Genomic DNA, 6,392 nt, shown 5'->3' on the forward strand with positions numbered 1-6,392 from the left:
CCCCCTCGAACTGCCTTTCTGCAGCCATTATACCATTTCTAATTAGCAACGCCACACCCCCTCCTTTTTTACCACCCTCCCTAATCCTACTGAAACATCTGTAACCAGGAACCTCCAACAACCATTCCTGTCCCTCTTCTATCCACGTTTCCATGATGGCCACAACATCATAGTCCCAAGTAGCAATTCACGCCTTAAGTTCACCCACCTTATTTCTGATACTCCTTGTGTTGAAGTATACGCACTTGAGCCCATCTCTGTGTCCGCAAGTGTTCCCTGTCAGTGCTACCTTCTCCACAGCCTCCCTACATTCTTGGACATCCTGAGAAACAGCTGACCTACTTGCTGGACGACAAGTCCGGATCCCACCCCCTGCCAAATTAGTTTAAACCCCCCACCCCCAAAGAGTGCTAGCAAACCTACCTCCCAGGATATTGGTGCCCTTCTGGTTCAGGTGCAACCCGTCCTGCTTATACAGGTCCCACCTTCCCCAGAATGCAGTCCAATTGTCCAAATACCTAAAGCCCTCCCTCCTACACCATCCTTGCAGCCACGTGTTCAACTGCACTCTCTCCCTATTCCTTGCCTCACTGTCATGTGGCACCAGCAACGACTCTGTCCTAGCTTTTAGCTTCCAGCCTAACTCCCTGAGCTCCTGAATGACCTCCCCACCCCTCTTCCTACCTATGTTGTTGGTGCCAATGTGCACCACGACTTCTGGCTGCACACCCTCCCCCTTAAGGATTTTGAAGACACAATCCGTGATGTCTGAGAGCGGTGCTGGAAAAGCACAGCAGGTCAGGCAGCATCCGAGGAGCAGGAAAATCGACATTTTGGGCAAAAGCCCATCAGGGTTAAGGAAAATTCCAAAGCTTTTTATTTGTATGTAAGGATCAAGAGGGTAACTAGAGAATGGGTTGGCCACTCAAGGACAAAGGAGAAAAGTTATACATGGAGTCAGAGAAAATGGGTAAGATCTTCATGAGTACTTTGCATTGGGTATTCACACCGAGGAGAGGGACAAGATGGATGTTGAGGTTAGGGATGGATGTTTCAGTACTCCAGGACAAGTCGGCACAATGAGGGAGGAAGCTTTGGATTTTCTAAAAGGCATTAAGGTGGATAAGTCCCCATGTCCAGATGGGGTCTATCCCAGGTTACAGAGGGAAGTGAGAGAGGAAATAACTGGGGCCTTAACAAATATTTTTGCAGCATCCTTGAACATGGGGGAGGTCCCAGAGGACTAGAGAATTGATAATACTGTCTCCTGTTTAAGAAAGGTAGCAGGAATGAATCTGGTAATTTTAGACAGTGAGCCTGATGTAAGTTGTAGGGAAGCTGCTGGAGAAGATACTGAGGGATAGGATTTGTTTACATTTGGAAGAAAATTGGCTTATCGGTGTTAGGCAGTATGGTTTTGTGCGGGGAATTGACAAACTTGATTGATGAGGGAAGGTCTGTAGATGTCATATATATGGACTTCAGTAAGGCACTTGATAAGGTTCCCCATGCTAGATTGATGGAGAAAGTGAAGTTGCATGGGGTCCAGGGTGTACTACCTCGATGGGCAGAGAACTGGCTGGGCATCAGGAGATAGAATGGTAGTGGAAGGGAGTTTCTCAAAATGGAGAACTGTATCCAGTGGTGTTCCACGGGGATCCGTGTTTGGACCACTGTTGTTTGTGATATACATAAATGATCTGGAGGAAGGTATAGATGGTCTGATGAGCAAGTTTGCAGATGACACTAAGATTGGTGGAGTAGTAGATGAAGGAGCCTATTAGACATTCAGCAGAATATAGATAGAATGGAGAGTTGGGTGGAGAAATGGCAGATGGAGTTCAACCTGGGCAAAAGCGAGGCAATGATCCAATTCTAGAACAAACTATATAGTGAATGGAAAAGCCCTGGGGAAAATTGATGTACAGAGATCTGGGTGTTCAGGTCCATTGTATCCTGAAGGTGGCAACACAGGCCGATAGAGAAGTCAAGAAGGCATGCTTTCCCTCATCGGATGAGGTATTGAGTGCAAGAGTTGGCAGATCATGTTACAGTTCTATTGGACTTTGGTTCGGCCACATTTGGAATACTGTGTACAGTTCTGGTCTCCACATTACCAAAAGGATGTGCATTCTTTGGAGAGGGTGCAGAGGAGGTTCACCAGGATGTTGCCTGGTATGCAGGGTCCTAGCTATAAACAGAGTTTGAATACATTAGAATTATTTTCATTAGAAAGACAGAGGTTGGGGGGGACCTGAAATAGATCTACAAAATTAGGAGAGGTGTCGACAGGGTGGATTGCAAGAAGCTTTTTCCCCTCAGTGGGGGGGCTAAATTACAAGGGGTCACGAGTTCAAGGCGAGAGGGAAAAGGTTTAAGCGAGATATGCGTGGAAGGTTCGTTACGGGGAGAGTGGTGGGTGCCTGGAAAGCGTTGCCAGCGGAGGTGGTAGAGGTGGACACGATAGCGTCATTTTAGGATGTATCTGGATAGGTACATGAATGGGCAGGGAGCAGAAGGATATAGGCGACAGATTTAGATAAAGGATTTGGATCGGCACGGGCTTGGAGGACTGAAGGGCCTGATTCTGTGCTGTAATGTTCTTTGGATCCATTGGTTGTAAATTGATGCCTTTTTTCATTCTTGTGAATTTGAGATATCACTGAAATTTGGCATTAATAGACAACATTTTTTTACATTTTTTAATCAGTTTTCAATTTTCGGGCACAGGCCCTTCCTGAAGAAGGGCCTGTGCCCGAAACGTCGAATCTCCTGTTCCCTGGATACTGCCTGACCTGCTGTGCTGTTCCAGCAATAAAGTTTCAACTTTGATCTCCAGCATCTGCTGACCTCACTTTCTCCATGTGCATGAGAAAAATCTCAAATCAACAACTACCACAGCATGTCTTGGTATGAATCTAAAAGCTGACACGCTGTGCCCTTCTCACCATCAGCTAAGCTGTTTCTTGATATTTGTTAGAAAATTCAGGTGATGAAGCATTCTGCCAAATGATTGACGGTTTGCTCAGGGAGTTTTAAGCCTTCGCCTTCATGAATGTTTTTAGGTGTTCAGAATATATGGAGTCCCATTTTCCAGCATTTAACTCATATCCCTCTAAACCCTTCCTATTTATCTACAAATCCAGATGTCTTTTAGATGATGTAATCGTATCTGCCTCCATCATTTCCTCTGACTAGCATCCATATCTTTGCATGAAAAAGTTGTCAGGGTTGGAGGATTTGAACTATAGGGAGAGGCTGAACAGGCTGGGGCTGTTTCCCTGGAGCGTCGGAGGCTCTGAGGGGTGACCTTATAGAGATTTACAAAATTATGAGGGGCATGGATAGGGAAATAGGCAAGTCTATAGGAAATAGGGGAGTCCAGAACTAGAGGGCATAAGTTTAGGGTGAGTGGGGAAAGATATAAAAGAGACCTAGGGGGCAACCTTTTCACACAGAGGGTGGTGCGTGTATGGAATGAGCTGCCAGAGGAAGTGGTGGAGGCTAGTGCGATTGCAACATTTAAGAGGCATTTGGATGGGTATATGAATAGGAAAGGTTTGGAGGATTACGGGCCGGGTGCTGGCAGGTGGGACTAGATTGGGTTGGGATATCTGGTTGGCATGGACGGGTTGGACCCAAAGGTCTGTTTCTATGCTGTACATCTCTATGATTCTATCTGCAGACAGGCTGTGCCAAGGTTAGCTTACAACCAGATTGGTCAGCTCACAAAGTATCTCTAATTGCTGATTTATTTCTCAAGCTCAGTCATTTAAGGAGCTACAATCTGGTAACTTGGCCAACACTCAGTAAATTGATTTGGAGAATGATGAGTATTTTTAAAATGTGAGCATATCATTAAACCATGTTGAGGACCACCTGATACAGTGAGGAAATGACTTGAAGTCAGTATATAAATTGCTTGATAATTTGGAAGCAGAGAATCATTGGATTCCTACTGTGCAAGTGAAGGATATTCGGCCCGCCAAATCTGTGCCAACGCTCTGAAAACTGCTATGTCCTCCCTCTTCTCACCCTACCCTGTAGCCCCACACATATCATGGCTAACCCATCTGACCTGCATATCCATGAACGCTACAGGGCAATTTTGCATGGAAGTTGCCAGGACTGGAGGGTTTGAGTTATAAACATAGGCCGGGACATTTTCAATGGAGTGTAGGAGTTTGAGGGGTGTCCTTATGCGGGTTTATAAAATCATGAGGGGCACAGATAAGGTGAATAGAAATGGTCTTTTCCCTCGATAGGGGAGTTCAAAATTAGAAAGCATAATTTTAAAGTGAAAGGATAAAGATTTAAAGGGGATCTGAGGTGCAACTTTTTCACACAAAGGGTGGTTCGTATGTACAATGAACTGCCAGAGAAAGTGGTAGATGCAGGTACAGTTACCACATTTAAAAGACATTTGGACAGTACATGAATAGGAAAGATTTCGAGGGAAAAGGGCTAAATGCTGACAAATGAGACGAGTTTAATTTGGGAAACCTGGTCGGCATGGACAAGTTGGACTAATGAATCTGATTCCATGTCGTACGACCTTATCTGATCCTTTGATTGTGGAATTGCTTAAGTCTATTACTCGCTGTTTACAGTTTGACCCACAAGTAGTCCTACGCTGTGGCTTTACTAGGTTGACATCTCATTTTTAGGTAAGTCGAGTGCTGGTCCTGGCATGCCTCCTGTACTCTTCACTGAACCAGAGTTGATGGTAGAGTGGGGGAATATGCTGGGCCTTGAGGTTACAGATGGCCTCAGAGTCCGATTCTGCTGCTGCTGATTGCCCACAGAGCCTCATGGATCCCCCAGTCCAAGTAGGACATTCAGGACTGTACCTTAAACCACCGCAGTCCATGTAGTGCTGTAAAGTAAGGAGTTCCAGGATTTTGACCCAGAGACCATAAAGGAAGGATAATGGTCAGGATAATTCCAGAACTTTTATTTCCACTGCCTACACAGGAGTTGGTTCTGTCAGCTGATCAATTTTCCTGTGAAGAAGAATCTGTCAGCTTTTTGCGAGTTTGTCCATGTCATACTGAATGGCTTAAGCAATCATTGCAGAAACTGCATCTTGTGGCTTTAAATACACCAGCAGTAATGTCCTGTTCAAATGCATGGTGGCAGCAAATGTCTGAAAATGTTGCCTTTGGAAATATTACGCTAATTGTGCAATAAGCCATTTTTATGTAGAACCAAAACATCTGCTGAGCATTCAACTGTTAAATTTAGTCACTGAGCACATAGGTGTACATCCTTGCATCAGAACTGATTTTTTAAAATGATCCATGTAACACACGATACACATGGTAGCTGCAGCGTTAACTGCACATGCTTCAATTTTATGCTTATGTTGCCTTCTCAAATATACAGGAGCTCTGGGTCAATGTGTCCTCATTGTGATCTTGCCGATCTGATGTTCTATTTGTAGCTGCCTGGGAACATAAAACCTCTTTAAGCTTCACTCTGTGTAAAGAGTTCTCAGACCATCTTTATGTAATGTTCCACACTAAGCACGCAGGCGATCTAATAAAGCACAGAATAAAGAATTGGACAGAATCTTAATAACTTTAGTGTGCAGTAATGTACCCAATTGTGTGCCAGTTAGCTCAGTTGGCTGGATACCGACAATTCCTGTATTGGCTGAGGTCACTGTGAATGCTCTGCCTTCTCAACCTTCCTACTCATTTGTGATCTTCAGGTTAAACTCATCACCATTGTGTATGTCTCTCTCTCTCTCTCTGAAACATTATCATCATCATTCCTGCCATCAACATCCACAAGATCAGGGACAATAAAGCTCCCTCAACTATCCCTGAATCTTGTTGCATATCATCCCGATAAAACCAATCTTTTCCTGTGTCTATGTCATTAAACATTACCATAGGACAAAATATGTTGCTAATGGAGTATATGCCATATTTTGCAAGATTCTTCTGTTACGTTGACCTGTGCGTTTGTCAAAAACCACATTAAATTTTTGATATTTGAAAGCCTGCTAGTGCTCTTGGGGGGGGGTTAAAACTAACTCTGCAGGGGCATGGGAACCCAGACTGTAGCTTTAGGATGCAGGACCTGGAGTGTAGGGAGGTTAGGAACATGGCATCAATTTCAAAGGAGGGTGCCTGTAAACAGGAAAGTGGTTTGAAGTGTGTATACTTCAATGCAAGAAGTATACGAAATAAGGTAGGTGAACCTGCAGCGTGGGTTGGTACCTGGGACTTCGATGTTATGGCTATTACGGAGACATGGGTAGAACAGGGACAGGATTGCCTGTTGCAGGTTCCAGGGTTTAAATGTTTTAGTAGGGTCAGAGGTGAGGGTAAAAGAGGGGGAGGTGTGGCATTGCTTGTCAAAGATAATATTACAGCTGTGGAAAG

Source organism: Chiloscyllium plagiosum, chromosome 3 (assembly GCF_004010195.1).
Source record: "Chiloscyllium plagiosum isolate BGI_BamShark_2017 chromosome 3, ASM401019v2, whole genome shotgun sequence".
In the NCBI taxonomy this organism is placed as follows: Eukaryota; Metazoa; Chordata; class Chondrichthyes; order Orectolobiformes; family Hemiscylliidae; genus Chiloscyllium; species Chiloscyllium plagiosum.